Here is a 17,103-nt window from a genome sequence, read left to right as displayed (position 1 = left end):
CACAGTGGCATGTTACCTAAGCATTACTAACACTAACTGTTTCATACACCTGTTTCATACAGTAGTCTGCTACCTTAAATGTGCTCCTGTCATGGCAACTAATTTGTTCAATCACTACTTGCCTAACTGGCTGACTGACTCGACAAACTGATGGATGAGCCAAAAATCTCTATCACCCCTAAAACAGATTTTCAACCAGTAGGAAAGTAAGACCACCAGTCATGGTTAAAGACCACAAGGTCCTAGTACTGGGATATCCCTTCACTCCTCATTTTGATTAATCATTATAAAGAAGTAAAAATATTGCTGCATGCAAGGCTGGTTTATTAGTTACAGTGAAAACTCAATATCTAATTTTGTAACATACTAACATTCTAATATTATGCCATTAAAGGCTTTGACCCGAGACATTGTGACAATCTTATCAGACATACAGGTATATCTCAAACCTACTTCAATATATATTTTAAGATATTTCCAATCAGTATTATACTTACTTTACCTTCCTTATATCTGTAATAAGGCAATAATTATCCCGATCACTTAAATATGTCACAAATTTCTTCCCATACAATAAACACCTGCCAACTTTGAAGATTTAACACTTTAAAACAATACAATCACTCAAGTTTGCCTAAATCCTTCCAGATTTTCTATCAAGATGAATACGTCCACACCAAACAAAAATGGCTAAACATTGCCAAACATTACTTATAGATGATGGGTTTCAAAAAGTAAACACCCTTAAAAATTTCATTTATACAGTCATTTATATATCTACATAAAAACACGCGTTCAATCACCTTTTGCTTAGAAAATCAGGTACGTTTTTGTTCAGTGTAAGACCGATCATCCAGCTCAGATCATGCGAATTAGATTGAATATACAGATATCATAATACACCTTTATAGGATGTGTTAGCTGCTCTCCTGGATCAATCGTCTATCTAATGGTCACCAATTGGAATGGTAATTTTATTTACATTAGGTTTTAACAGATCTACCTTTAGTTCAGTACCTCAAGTATTAAATGTCAATTTAAGCACTTTCTGTCAAAAGGACTTCACCTGGGTACATTTCTCTAAAATTGTCAATTGTTGACATATGGTGAACTTGTCAAGTCAAAGTGAAGATTTACAAAAATTAAAGAGCAAAGAGCAGTCACATTCTGAAACTTAAATCTCAAAATATCTCCACATATTTCTGATCTAATTTCACCCCTTTGCTAAATGTCTTTTGCATGTTTTCTCAAATCTGCATATCAAACATAAGGCATTTAGCACTTAACTTGACAAATTACCAACTTTGGTCTTTTATTTATGAGACATGGCTGACATAATTGTTCTATTGAACAACACAATTATATTTCAAACATGCCCCTTTTTTGCAGCCCAGTAATAAACTTCCTCCAGCCAGAGAAGTATAAAACCAGGCATTTCAATCAGGACGTTTTAGTGATTATTTTGAACAAATTAAGATGTGGTACACCAATTTTGTAGTTTTCATATGGGTATGAAATACATTTGCAAACTTGAAGTATTTGGAGTTTGTAAACTTGAAATATAATTATATATACTAAATTTTTACTTATATTATCCTATGTGACATTTGGCATTTAAAACAAGTGGCGTCATTTCAAGACTTCAGTACATTGTTTTTTTTTATTCAGTAAAAATATTTGAAAGAACTTATTAATATACCGGTATTTTATTTATTTCAAGCAGTTCAGATACTTCTAAGGTTCTACTATTTTTTCTACCATATTTGAAATTTTTTATCTTTAAAGTTCAAGAATAGCAGAAAATTTAAGTTTACTTCAAACTTGACATTATAAATTTTCATGTATTATAATAGGTAAACTTACAACCTATAATATATCAAAAAAGTTGACCTCAATCACAGAGACAACAGTAAATATAGACCATCTAGCCATATTATATTATATTAGTTAACCAGAAAGAATGTCTCCCATAAAAATCAATCTTTTAAATATTTACAACGGTTAAACACCTTATTACAATACAAAAGCAATTTTGTATAAAAATTAATTGGATATTAAGACCACAATATTGAGCTGATTAAATATTCATCAAAGCCAAATAACTTTGTGTAACATGAAAATCAGATTACTAATATTTGGAATTGTTTTAGGGACTTGAGAACATGGAATTAGTTCAAGAATGTCGCCTTGAATGCTGGCAGATTAAATGCTAATACTTTGGCTGGAGTCACTGTGATTTGTAGATTTTGTTCAATACCAGGTGTCTTATATTCTGATGTGAATTTATCAAATTATAATAATTATCACAAATGAAGTAAGGAGTTACTTTAGTGTTTGAAATTATTTTTTGTCCTACAGCATTGCAGTATTTTTCAAATTACCGGGAAATTCATTTTGGTAAATCAACATTTACTTCCAGTCGTCTATTAACCTGGTAAGTCACAAACTGTAGGCGGAGCTTTTAAGTCACAAACTGTAGGCGGAGCTTAAATTTGTAAACAAAACCAACCTAATTTGATAAATGCTTACTAATAAACATGCTGGGCCTGTGCATTCATTAACATTTTAAGTCTGAAAATTTGTACAGCTCAGCAAAATTTCAACAGTTGAAACTAAACAAGAAACGCGGCAATGCCACGAAACCAGGTTTTCAACACTTTTCATAAGAATAAACAAGAGTGCCAGAATGTCACAATATACGCCCGTCACAGCAAATTTCTTTACTCTAGCACCTGTATTTGCAGATGTAATTTTAATTTTGTGGTTGTTTAGTAATCACTGTAATTCTTCTGTTTTTTTAAGTCCACAAAAAAACTCCTTACCAGGAAGAGATACCTTAAAATACACCTAAAATTAGAAAGTAACAACTATGTTGTACCACAGAAAAGTGGTCTTGGTTTTTCCTTACGGTCAATTATAAAAAAATTACAATATAAGTTATTTATAGTAACAACTAAAGGAAGTTAATCTTAAAAAAAAAAAAAAATACAAAAAAAAAAATTGTAAGTCCACACAGAAATCCTTACCAGGTAGACAGGTAGAGATTGGTCAAAATACACCTCAAAATTGGATGTAACATGCATGTTGTACTACAGGAAAGTGGTCTCGATTTTTCCCTACGTCTAGTAATGAAAAAGTAAAATATAAGCTATTTATAGTAACAACAAAGGGAAGTAATTCTAAAGCAGGGAACTGCGCAAGACACTTCGTCTCATGACGGTGTATAATTGTGCCAAGTTACATCAAAATCCCTCTATGCATGAAGATATGCTCCGGACAAAGTTTTCATTCTTGTATCCTTTGACCTCTAAGTGTGACCTTGACCTTAGACCTAGTGACCTGGTTCTTGCGCATGACACTCCGTCTCATGATGGTGAACAATTGTGCCAACTTTCATCAAAATCCCTCCATGCATGTAGAAGATATGCTAACCCTAACCCTAACCTAACCCTAACCCTATTTTTAGTAACAATGACCTTGACCTTGATCCCAGAAACCCCAAAATCAATCCAAAGCTACAACTTTATATAAGTTTTCTATACACCAAGTTTCATCATGATAGCTCATTCCTAAGTTAAGTTATTGACCGGAAACCCTTTTTCTATTTTAAGTAACAGTGACCTTGACCTTGACCCCAGAAACCCCAAAATCAATCCCAGCCTTTGTCTTGATATAAGCTACATACATACCAAGTTTTATTTAAATATCTTTACCGAAACAAAAGTTATTGACCGGAAACACCAGTTTGACGCCGCCGCCGCCCGCCCGCCCGCCCGACCGACATCTACCCCAATCTAATAACTCAGGTTTTCGTTGAAAACCTGGTTAAAAAAGGTGAACATATGGCTGTATTTTCAATTTGCAAGTCAAAGTCAAAATTTCAGACTTAAAACATTCGCGATGAATAAAGACCCAGTTATCTATACTGGAAAAATATACAAGTTGTCATTGTAAGCTGCGGATCTACTAGTATTTAGTGGTAAAAACCCAATAAAATACAAAATATTTATCTAAGTCAAGGGTTTGATACATTGTCATGACAGCAACACTAAATCTAACTTTTCTAAACAAACTCCTAACTGTAGCAAGATTACTCGGATATAAAAAATTAAAAGTAAGGGCAGATTTGCAGGAAGCACAGAGACACCCACCAGGTGCCCCTATGAACAGTACTGAAATCAAAGGCTATAACCAAAGTATAGAAAACAACCTTCCATAGGAATACTGAATAGCTTTCTCACATGAAACAACAAGGCAGTCTGAAAGACAGCTAAATCCCCTGCCACTGCTATGGATAGTGAAAGGGTAAACCCTTGACCTTGACCTTGAACTGACATGGCTGACTCATGAATTCTGCACGTCTTGATGAGCTGATCATTTGACCAAAGTTTCATGAAAATCCTTCAAGGGGTTTAGGAGATACAGAGTTCAAACCTTTGACCTTAAGTTGTGACCTTGACCTTGAGTTGACATGGCTGACTCATGAGTTCTTGATGAGGTGATCATTTGACCCAAGTTTTATAAAATTCTTTCAAGGGGTTTAGGAGACTAGAGTGGACACAAAAAGGAAGGCTCAAACCTTTGACCCTAAGATGTGACCTTGACCTTGAGCCGGCATGGCTGATTCATAAGTTCTGCATATTGTTTTGATGAGGTGATCATTTGACCTACGTTTTATAAAATTCTTTCAAGGGGTTTAGGAGATAGAGAGCAGACACGAAATGGAAGGCTAAAACCTTTGACCTTGAGCCTTTGACCTTGAGCTGTGACCTTGACCTTGAGCCGTGACCTTGACCTTGAGTCGGCATGGCTGACTCATGAGTTCTGCACATCGCCTTGATGAGGTCATCATTTGACCTAAGTTTCATATAAATCCTTCAAGGGAATTAGGAGATACAGTGCAGATACAAAATGGAAGGCTCAAACCTTTGACCTTCAGTTGTGACATTGACCTTGAGCCAGTATGGCTGACTCATAAGTTCTGCACATCACTTTGATGAGGTAATCATTTGACCCAAGTTTGATGAAAATCCTTCAAGGGGTTTAGGAGATATAGAGTGGACACAAAATAGAAGGCTCAAACCTTTCACTCTAAGTTGTGACCTTGACCTTGAGCCGGCATGGCTGACTCATGGGTTCTGCACATTGTCTTGATGAGGTGATCATTTGACCCAAGTTTTATAAAATTCCTTCAAGGGGTTTAGGAGATATAGAGCGGACACAAAATGGAAGGCTCAAACCTTTGACCTTGAGTTGTGACCTTGACCTTGAGCCGACAAGGCTGACTTATGGGTTCTGCATATCGTCTTGATGAGGTGATCATTTGACCCAAGTTTCATGATAATCCTTCAAGGGGTTTAGGAAATATGGAGCGGACACAAAAGTGTTACGGACAGATGGAACGACGGACGGACACCATTCCTATAACCCCCAACCACTTGTGGCGGGGGATTAATTAAACATCCAATGAAGACTGCAGGTTAAACTGATTTGCCTTTACTACTGGGCCGCATGAAAAGTAACCTTTTTTAACATCAAGAAAACTAACAAATTTAACAAAATTAATATAATCATACCACCCTGTTCCCAGTGAAAAAGCAGTTTATTACTAAAATGTTTAGTTGTGAAGTATAAAACGAATGAGTGCACAAGAAAAATAAATTGTCAGATTGACATCTCTAAATACAGAAAATTGTATCACCAGGATAAAACGCAATATAATTTACAGCAATTTAAACCACCAATTCAAATTTTGTCTACATCTATATGAAAAATGAATTAAAATACAAATTATGAGAAATATGAAATAAATAAATTTTCCAAAAAGAAGATGCAAAAGCATGATACGATCTCCATGTCTGTTATTATGAAAGTACTAAAATTTTTCCAGTCCATTTCAAATGTTTATGAAACATTACTGAAATTAATCAAAAAGTGTTGTTTTTTTCAATATTGTAAATGACTATATAATTATAACATTACCCTTCTGTTAAATTATATAACAGATAACAAATAAACTGGATGAATTCAACACAACACTCAGTAATCACGATAAAAAGCTCAACATGAGACGAACTGGTAACAAATCTTAGACCTACAAATTCAATGAAGCCTAAGCTTTACATCAGCTGAACTTGAAATAACCACGCAGAGCTTTACAGGAGACAGACTGGCAATAAAACCAAACTTTCAAGTTCTACAGGAAACAGAGTGCAAATAAAGCTCGAGAGACAGACTGGCAATAAAACTAACTTTCAAGTTCTACAGGAGACAGACTGGCAATAAAACTAAACTTTCAAGTTCTACAGGAAACAGACTGCAAATAAAGCTCAAGAGACAGACTGGCAATAAAACTAACTTTCAAGTTCTACAGGAGACAGACTGGCAATAAAACTAAACTTTCAAGTTCTACAGGAAACAGACCGCAAATAAAGCTAAACTTTTGAGTTATACGTGAGACAGACTGGCAATAAAACTAAACTTTCAAGTTCTACAGGAAACAGACCGCAAATAAAGCTTAACTTTTGAGTTATGCATGAGACAGACTGGCAATAAAACTAAACTTTCAAGTTCTACAGGAGACAGACTGGCAATAAAGCTCAACTTCCAAGTTCTACAGGAGACAGACTGGCAATAAAAGCTCTATTCTGGCAATAAAGCTTGACTTCTGAGTTCTACAGGAGACAGACTGGCAACAAAGCTTCACTTCTGAGTTCTACATGTGATAGACAGACTATAAAGCTTGACTTCTGAGTTCTACAGGAGACAAGACTGGCAACAAAGCTTAACTTCTAAGTTCTACTTGTGATAAACTGACTATACAGCTCAACTTCCAAGTTCTATGGGAGACAGGCTGGCAATAAAGCTCGACTTCAGAGTTATACAGGAGACAACCAGCAATAAAGCTCAATTTACGAGTTCTATGGGAGATAGACAGACTAGCAATAAAGCTTGACCTTTGTGCTCTACAGGAAACAGACTGGCAATAAGGATTGTCCTTTGAGCTAAAAAGGAAACAGACAGAGAAAGACAATAAAGCCTGGTCTTTGATCTCTACAGGAGACAGACTGGCAATGAAGCCTGTTTTTGAGCTTTACAGGACACAGATTGGCAATGAAGCATGAATTTCAAACTCTACTGGAGACGCCTGACCTTTGACCCTGACAGGAGACAGACTGGCAATAAAGCTTGACATGAGCTCTACAAACAAGAGACTGACTGCCAACAAAGCCTGGCTTTTGAGCATGACAGGACAGACTGGCATTATAAAGCTTGACCTTCAAGATCTACAGGAGACAGACTGTCAATTAAGCATGAATTTCAAGCTCTACAGGAGACACACTGACAATAAAGCCTGACCTTTAAGCTTTACAGGAGACAGGCAGGCAATAAAGCATGACCTTCAAGCTCTACTGGAGACAGACTGGCAACAAAGCTTGACCGTCAAACAAGAAAGAAGACAGACAGGCAATTAAGCCTGACCTTCAAGCTCTACAGGAAACAGACAGAAAACAAATCTTGACCTTTCTGCCTTACAGGTACCAACTTGACCTTCAAGCTTATAAGGAGACAGACTGGCAACAAAGTTTTGACATTCAAGCTCTACAGGAGACAGACTGGCAATAAAAGGTAACCTTTGAGCTCTTCAGGAGACAGCTGGTAATAAAGCTTGATCTTTGAATTCCACAGGAGACGCTTGACCTTTAGAGCTTGACAGGAGATATACTGGCAATAAAGATTGTCTTTTGAGCTCAACAAGAGACAGACTGGCAATAAAGCTTGACCTTCAAGCTCAAAAAATGACAGACTGGCAATTAAGCCTGACCTTCAAGCTCTACAGACAACAAAGTTTGACCTTTCTGCTTACAGGACCCAACTTGACCTTCAAGCTCTAAAGGAGACAGACTGGTAACAAAGATTTGACATTCAAGCTCAGGAGAGAGACTGGCATTTAAACTCTACAAGGGACAGATTGACCTTCACATTACAAAACATAGTAAAATTTGCTTTAAATCAATCTCATATGCTCATGCCCTAAATTGAATGTTTAAATGGGCCCTACATTACACAATACAAATTAAAACTCCCCACAAGCAAACTGGAATTCTACATTGTACTGAATTTGAAACAAAGCTTGAGCTCTAAATGTGGTAAACTGACAATTAACTTTGAACTCAACATTAAGCAAAGTTGCAATAATGCTTGAACAACAAATTATGTAAGATATCAGATAAAGCTCGAGCTCTTAAAGGAAAGCCAAAGCTCACCAAAAAGGAATTTACATTTGTAGTGAGCTGTTAGTAATAAAAGCATTGGGAAACCAGGAATAAAGCTTTGAGCTTTACAAAAAAGAAACTGTTAAAAAAGCCTGAACTCTTAGAGGCAAAACAGATGACATTGCTTGAGATCTATAAAAGTTAAGCCAGTGCTAACTTGTAATAAATCTCGAGCTCTCCAAAAAGGACTTGCATTAAAAGACAAAGGCTAAAAAAAATATAAACTAAAAAAATACATGCATGGATTCTCCATTTGTGACTTCTCCTAGCTAGGATAATGTAAACATGTTAAAACAAAGACCTTAAATTCAAGTATTTCTAAATTTTATTTTGTTTTTAATAATTTCCCTGTCCAAAACAACATGTAAAATAAAGTTATACAAATCAAATAAATGGAAAGTTTAATCAATTTGAAATCCTACATGACTCAGACCAGAATTGAAATTCAAAAGGAAATTTAACAGAGCGTTATCTCAGATAGCAGAACGATTATACCTGTATAAATGACGAGATCAAAACTCTTATCTCACTGATCATTTCCATATATGCCAAGCTACAGTTTAATCAACTGCATTTTTATCATTTAGTTGTAACAAAAACATTCAATACAAAATTATTTTCAAAATTTGTAGAAAATTTGAGACAATATATAGTTAAAAGCCTTTTACAGATCAAGACACAAAATATTTCAACTGTGAAATCATTACTATCCATAGGGGACTCATTTTCAGTGGATTTCATAGTTGTTAATCTATAAAATTAAATCAAAATGAAGGTAGAAAATTCCTATTTAAAGATAAAAAGACTTAAAAATCCATGAATGGAAACCCCCAAGAATCAGCCAGTTTGGTAAAACAATGAAATTTTTAGCCAACAAAATTAGATGATTTAAAAGCAGTAGTATTTCTGGTAACAATTTAAACATTCAAAATACCTGGTGGACAGTCTGACTTTAGTACAGAGTCCATCCCTTTGATTTCTGCACCTTCCTAAACAAACCTTTTATTGAATGGTAAGAAAAGGTCACACAGGGTTATAAAAATAAATAGATCAAATTTATACAGACATATTTGTAAGTAGTAAGATGACAATATATTATGTTATATGATGATAAAAACCCATGTTCTACCTTGTTTTATCTTGTAGTTTTGTGATCCTAGCCAAATACTGGTCAGACCATTAGCTATAATATGTCGCTCATTTACAAATAACTGCCAGGAAAAAATATCTACAAAAAATATCTATCTCAGCTTACCTTTATTACAAAATATATCCATAAATGACAATATCGTTTGAAATTAATATCCTCAGTACACTGTAACACTCCGACACAACAATTATCCTCTCTGTTATATATTCCAAAATTATCTGAATATTTTTCAATCACACTTTTTAATGACACACAATTTTCACAAGATAAAAATCTTACGACAGATTTATTTTCATTGCAAATCCACCATTCGCAATAAACATTTAGCTAACATTTCAATTTAAGACCGTTTACTATCCCACTATCTCAGTATCTGACAAACGCGTCTTGTCGGGTAAACCAAAGATTATTTAATATTATACTTTGCGATCAATACCCTATTACAAACATGCACACGTTTATGATATTTTCCAATTCAAGGTGGATTATCGCGACTATCCATTCAAATACTCCACTGATATTTGAACTCCAACATGCATCTATACGCGTTCTGGTCTATTTCTACCCCTTACACAGTATACAGTCCTATTGTAAATAAAATGGACGATTAATTTAACGATCTTTTGGGGTTGTTTGCTATCATCAAACAAAACTTTTAGTGGAGACGATTTATGGAAACAGATCTGTGGTTAAATATTTAGATACACCTATAAAAGACTACAAGATTTACAGCGACATTTTAAGTCTTTCCTATTCAGGTAAAATTGAAAACAGATAAAAAAGCATAGTAAAAAACATTCACACTAACTTTATGACAATTTTTATTAAACTTATTTTGAAACATCAGTATTTATACATTGTCATTGCTAATTCAACTTAATATTATTTATTTAAATTGGAACAGAGTTTTACTGCTGTAATCACTTTTTTAATTAGCAAGATATTTTAAGAATTTCCGTTAACATTTTATGTACCATTCAAACTTAACATGTTTTAGCTTTCAAGCTCTACCTGCTCATTTGGGTGATGCAAATTTTGTCTGCTAAAGCAAAAAGACCAATCAATTTTTATTGAATACTTTTGAAGAAGTTATGAAAAATATCACCTGTATGCAAATTGTCTATAAAATATCTGAGATCAAAGCCATGTGTTTTGGTATCACACAAGAACTGAAGTATCGTAGCTAAACAATTAAGTGCTACAGTCTTCAAAGCAACTGCCACCGAGCAAACAGAAAATAACCCTGCTAAATTTCTAAACTGGACTGGTCCATCATTCAATTTGAGAAGTACCATTTCCTATACAAAGGGGTGTTCACTGAATTTTCTGACTGAAGACTAGATGTGCAGGTTGATCTTGGTCTGGACTGGTCACAAAGGCAAAATCACTTACAGGCTTTACTAGGTTGTAGACCCATAAATCTTTTATCTCTTCACATAATTATCTTACATTACTTCTTTACTGTCATTCCTTGAGGAAATGTATTGATGTCTCTGTCTGCTTGCAAAATTCTGTAATACAAAACAAAGCTTGCCTAGCAAGTTGGTCATTTAATTTTAATCACAAAGCCCTGAAAATTATTTCTTACAACATTGAATTTAACACTTCTTTACGAATTCCTATAAAATACCTACCAGGCTGTTACTTTTACAGCTTCAATCTATTTTTAGATGATAATTGTTCTTTGAACAAAAACAACTTTTTGTAAATAGTTCATAAATTCCAAAGGGCACTTTAATGAGGGTCAACTTCTTTGAAACATGTTGAAGGCAAGATCATAAAGTGTAGATTAAACTAGCAATTCAATCAGTCACTGAGAGATGAGAAACTGTTTACCCATAAATTAAACCTTCCAGATTAATTGAAATTGTGACAAAATCAAAACATTACTGACTGACACTGAACCACCACAATTGCCATGAAATTGAAAAAAGTGAACACAGATATTAAACTTCAAAAAGGTCTTGAGCACTGAAAAGTAAGTTTCATCAATCAATAAAATGAATGCAGTCATTCTGGCTGAATACTAAGAGGCTGAATCATAGAATTGTTTTTACTGAATATCAAACAGAGTATTATTTACTAAAAAATTTTCATTATTGCTTTTTTAACCTATGTAGGCCAGGTCTCTATATTACTTGAAGAATGCTATAGAATTTCAAATTCAACTAACATCTAGCATTGATTAAAAAAAAATGTTCAGATTATTCTTAATCAGACCATCTGTTACATATTTTCACAACTTCCTATTGTAGATTTGGCTAAAGGCTGTTAAATTACAACTTCATTCATTATAAAACAGGGCCCTCAATCGACTGGCCGAATTTGCTTCCCCCACTAAAATAGTATTATTTTTGCACCCTTACAGAGTTAAAAATTCCCCCCTGAATGTCCTTGCCACGCTGAAAAAAATTTGATCAAAATCGGACAAGAAATAGCCAATTTATAGATAATTATCTGTATGTATATCATCAAATATTGCTTTAAAATTGTTTTTACCATAAGCTTAAGATAAATATTAATGAAAATTTCTTAAGATATAGGTTGTCTGATAATTCCCCCGTTTGGCAAAATCAAAGCGAAATTCCCCCGCCTGAGGGCTGCGGACCCCTTTCCCCAAAGTTGAGTGAGGGCCCTGTAAAATGATTTGTTTTTCCTTTTCTTCTATTTAATTAATTCAGTGAAAAAAAACATATACCATGGATCTATTTTAAAACAATTGAAACTGAGTCTGAGAAGCAATTTTCAGCAAGCTCAGAAAACTTTTGATATCAAAGCTGTCACCGTTATGGCACCTGAAAACATTAATTGCCCTTTACATTAAAAAGTGTAACACTATTATTGTCTAAGATGCCAGTCTTCAACTGAACTGAGGCAGTGTATGCTTTCTTAGTTTCAATGCTGTTTTTTGTATTTCTGTCAGTTCCTTGCCAGCACTTATCTCCACCTCGAAAGGTAAGTACTTCCCCACATCAATAATAGGTGGGAACAAAGGGACCATAGATAAATTATCATTGAGAAAAGAAAAACATTTAAGGACACTGTCAGACAAAAAATTATTATTTTCAAAATGTCTTTGCAGCATTGCAGATTTTCACACCTTACACTAATCTTGCTAATCAGTTTATGAAGATGACAAGCACATTTTACGCTAACCCTAAGACAAAGAGGGGGGTAAATTAAAGCCACATATTTGGCAATATTACTTTTTGTTCACATATTATTTCACCAACATGATAATGTGACATGTTGAAGATGACTTGGCAAATACTGTGACAAGACTACTACAGCAAGGCTAAACTAATACATTGGGATTTGTACGATTATTTAAATACCCTTAAACATGGATCATAACTAAGCTTGATAAATTGTTCCTGACTAACTCTTTCAACCAGAATATATTATGCTACAGAGAAATTAAGATAAAATCATTTAAATTCTTGCGGAGTTTACCTGCAAAAAAAAAAAAAGAAATTTAAAAAATGAAAAAACTTGACTGGATTAAGCTTACATATATAATTTGATATAGTGTGAATGAGTGTTGATCATGAACAAATCAAAAACATTTATATAACAAACAACCTTAACAGATTCTGAACTGACCTTTTTTTCAAAAAGAACACAAATCGCTGTGATCTGGTGCATTTTTCACAATAGTTCGTAAATTTCATCCTAAGTATTTTCCTAAGAATGAACTATTCAAACACATTTAAAATTTCACAGGATATACAGGGTTTCAGAAATATGCAAATTTATTGGTAACCCATTGGGCTACCAATATTTTTGTCTGGTAGCGCGAACATTTAAGTTTATTTGGCAATGACCATTTCGGTTCATTTACTATGTGCCTCTATACTAAAGTTGGATGGAATGATTAAATTATTATAGGGTTTCATAATTTTAGCCATATGCACATTGTTATAAATTTTGTTCTCTAAATAGCAATTATCATTACTCATTATTCTCCTTTTACTCATTTCAAAAGATAAAACTACATGTATTTAAACTGATAAATTTTCTCTTTATAATTATTGCAACAAGGCAATATAAAAGAAATGCCAATCAATTTTCATAAATTTGAAAATTCCTTAGAGCAGTATAAATTGTAATTTATCTCTAAATTATTTAAAGTTGACATAATAATTCTGTCTGATTCTAAACATCTTATAATGTCTAGTTTAATAAACGGACTAGAACCACGTATAATTATATCTGCTTAAACAGATGTTCGTAAAACCTCTTACTCCCTAAGTTATAACTTTGTCCTACGAGGGCTATGTGAAACATCTAGATGCTTATCAGATGAAAGGGACGAAAGTATGGCTGTCACAAGTATTAGGGAGATTCGATTTGAATACTTATGCGAATTTCAAATCAAATTTTATTTATAGATCATTTGACAAGTCAAAAACATCAGTTTACACAATGCTTTAAACCAAGTTTTTAACCCAGACAACTTTTCATTTCTGGACTGACACTGAAACAATCATACTACTGGTTAAGCAGAAGTGTTCAACATGAAAATGTTAGAAAATTTCTTGATTTTGCAAAAAGATCAGCCAGCATAAACTTCTCTTTCCCAAAGACACATCATTACAGTCAGGTAAAGAACAAATTTGTCTTTGACGCTTCAGTTTTTGGAAATTCGCACATTTTCCGCTTACAAAACATCTGAAATTGGCAATTCACAAATATATCCACTTACACAGTATTGTTGTTTTCATTACACATTGGAGAATTGAAAGGAAACTTGTCATAGCTCCTTTATTCAATGAGTTACTAAAGTTTTCCATTCAACCCACGACTGAACGTCTTACATCAATTCTACAACAGTTAGCCTGAGTTCTCTCCCATTGTTTTTTTTTTGTTTTTTTACCAAAATTGGACTTCTCTGAATCAGCATATACCAGCTATACTTTGTGGCCTTAAATATTAATTGTTTCTGTTGGAATAATCTTTTCAATTTACACCTGTCCCTTTTTTAAAACAAAATTCTGTAAAGAACCTCATAGCTGAACAGTACTGTACATAGTATTTTTTCCAGTACTGTACATAGCACATTTTTTCCAATACCATACATAGGACATTTTTTTCCAGTATTATATAGATTTTTTTCCTAGACTTGATCTTTTAAATCCTTCAACTCTTGACTTAAATCAAACTGTACATTTTTCCCTTCAACCTGAAATGTTTACACGACATAAAAGGAAAATATTTAATCAAGCAATTTTTATGCAAATATGCCAGCGAATAAACAGTCCTTTTGTTGCCTTATGTCTGGGCTGTCGAAGTTTACCCACACTCCTTTGTAATTTTGACGTTATAATGCTGCATATATTTACACCCATATAAATGTAAGAAATTTATACATTCATCCTGGCATAATAATCCCATTACATGGTCATTAATTATCACCTTGAATACCGTAACATTATCACTTAAAGTACTGAAAACCGTAACAAAACTGCCGCTTTCCTGCTGAGCTATAAAGTATTAAATGTGACACAAATTTTCTTTAAATTAGAATGCAAAAAACACCCTTAACCTTCCATTAAAAACTTAAATGTTCACCTTAAATCACCCAAATATCACCCAGTCCTATTATACCTAAACCTTGCATGTTCTGCAATATGCATATTAGGAAGTGCTTCATAAAAAGGTGAGGCTAAAATTATAATAAAAATATCAAAATTCACAAATTCCACATTCACAAACCTATGTTTTCAGAATCTGACAGTACAGCAGCTCTCCAAAAAGAATCAAAACTGTAAAAAAAAAATCGCGATAAATTTTTAACTGAAAATAAATGAGATATTTTTAAAGAAAATGATGTAACAAGAGCTGCCTGTTAGACAGCACACTCAACTTTCCTCGGTGCTTGACCCTGCATTAATGCTTTGTCAGTAAAAGGGGCATAACTCTGTCAAAATTCAAATCAGAGTTTTTTTTGGATTTTATTTTTTGTTGGATTTAACATCGCACTGACACATGATATGTCATATGGCAACTTCAAATCAGAGTTATGGAGACTGTTTCTTCTGGTGTAGCCTTACTGTTTTCTTATGTGTTGCTTGTTCGTTTTTCTATGTTATTCAGTTGATCGTCATTGTGTGATTATCTTTGGTACATGTGTGTCTGCGCTATTGTGGTTTACGTAGTAGTGTGACTGTTTTTAAAGAAAATGGCATTCCCTTGTATATTCTTCCTTGTTTAACTTTCCCCTTCGGATTCCTCCCCCACCCCCATCCCCATTTTGTCACTTACCATTTCCTTCCCCTTTAATAATTTTTAGCTTATTTTGATATGTAGTTGTTGGATGTTTGAAGCAACCCATCTGAAATATTTTTCCATTACAGCTTCTTTTTGTTGTGGGCCTACTATGTAAATGCGTAGCTCTGAGACTGTGTTTTTGGTGCTCTGTGCTTCCGAGAAATCTACCCTTACCTATTATCTTTTGATAGAAAATAACTATTTAAGTTTTAAGTCAATAGTTTTGATAGTAAAAAGAGATATTTCACTTTATCAAACTCTTTAACCAAAGGTGACGCCAATGCTGGGGCGAGTGCAATAGCTCTACTTTTTCTTCAAGAAGACGAGCTAAAAATGTTTAATATCGAAATTAGCACTAATATTCATACTTTTGTATTTATGTTTGCAAGACTTAGTGTAAAACATTTTCAATCTAAGTGATGTTTTTTTTTTTTTACATTTAACCTTTAGCACGCTGGCAGCAAGTGATTCTGCCTTTGCAACTTGTGCAAACCAAGATCATGGTCTACACTGTTTGCTATCCAGTTCGTAAATTTTCAGTGTACAATCCTTTGAATAATAAGTGGTACTGCCCAACTTGAATGAAGGAGCAGTCCATTTTCAAAATTTAGCCGGGTAAAGGTTAAAGCTCTTACTGTTAGCAGCATGTTGAACAAACCTTGTCCTTTATTCGGGTAATATAGCTGAATGTTTGCCATCACATTTTCTACTTCTAGCTGTCTACAATCCTTTCACAACCAGAGATTTACTGCTAAAAAACTGAAATGAAAGAGAAAGTAAATCTTTCAACACAAGATATTTCAAGTGAATATTGATCAGGGATAACTCAAGCGTTTCATTAATTATTGAAACAGAAGGTACAGTGGGGTTCTGATGGTCCTCCCACTTATAATTCTAGCTTGGACTTAAGGCTTAGACTACTGCAGTCTCCCAGTTTAATAAAATATCTGAAAGCTACCATTCTCTTAATGTCTGACTTGCATTTTCTTTACTAAACTGCAATTTTCAATTTCTTGAACTGTCACCATATCTGCTCCTTCCTCTAGTACATGTCAGGAGTTCTGCTATGGAATGATTGCTGCTTGTGAGAAACTTTGGAAGGGTAACAAGTTTGTGATGATATAATCTCAGGGATGGAATAAAACCAAGGTTATACTAAACAAGACAAGCAATGATATACACAGACTAGCAAACATTTTCATATCTCTGGGAACAATTTAAAATGATAACATTGATCAGGAATGAAAATGATATATATCTGCACAAAATCAACACACTGATGTGTATTTTAATAATACATGAACTGAAAAAGGTTAGAAATCTTTGGTCTAGATTCCCTTACAATGACATCCTGGGGTTTTAATATCAACAAATCCCTACTTCACAGGTACATTTATATTGTTATAG

General features: G+C 33.9%; 1 protein-coding gene across 16 annotated transcripts in view; it reads right to left on the bottom strand.

The window, feature by feature from the left end:
- LOC123523705 (erbin-like) overlaps positions 1-17,103 on the bottom strand; it is an 88,313-nt gene that overhangs the window by 60,958 nt on the left and 10,252 nt on the right. For 8 of the 16 annotated variants that reach the window (XM_053539554.1, XM_053539564.1, XM_053539560.1 and 5 more), the window contains exon 1: positions 9,532-9,993. The gene's annotated coding sequence lies outside the window, so the exon portion shown is untranslated. Of the gene's footprint in view, positions 1-497; positions 678-803; positions 821-9,531; positions 9,996-10,818; positions 10,837-10,875; positions 10,938-16,331; positions 16,456-17,103 lie in introns of those variants that run through there. The other 8 variants (XR_008370383.1, XM_053539563.1, XM_053539568.1 and 5 more) reach the window with 6 other exon arrangements.

This window comes from Mercenaria mercenaria, chromosome 3 (assembly GCF_021730395.1).
Source record: "Mercenaria mercenaria strain notata chromosome 3, MADL_Memer_1, whole genome shotgun sequence".
Classification (NCBI taxonomy): Eukaryota; Metazoa; Mollusca; class Bivalvia; order Venerida; family Veneridae; genus Mercenaria; species Mercenaria mercenaria.
This window is presented reverse-complemented; position numbering and strand designations above follow the sequence as displayed.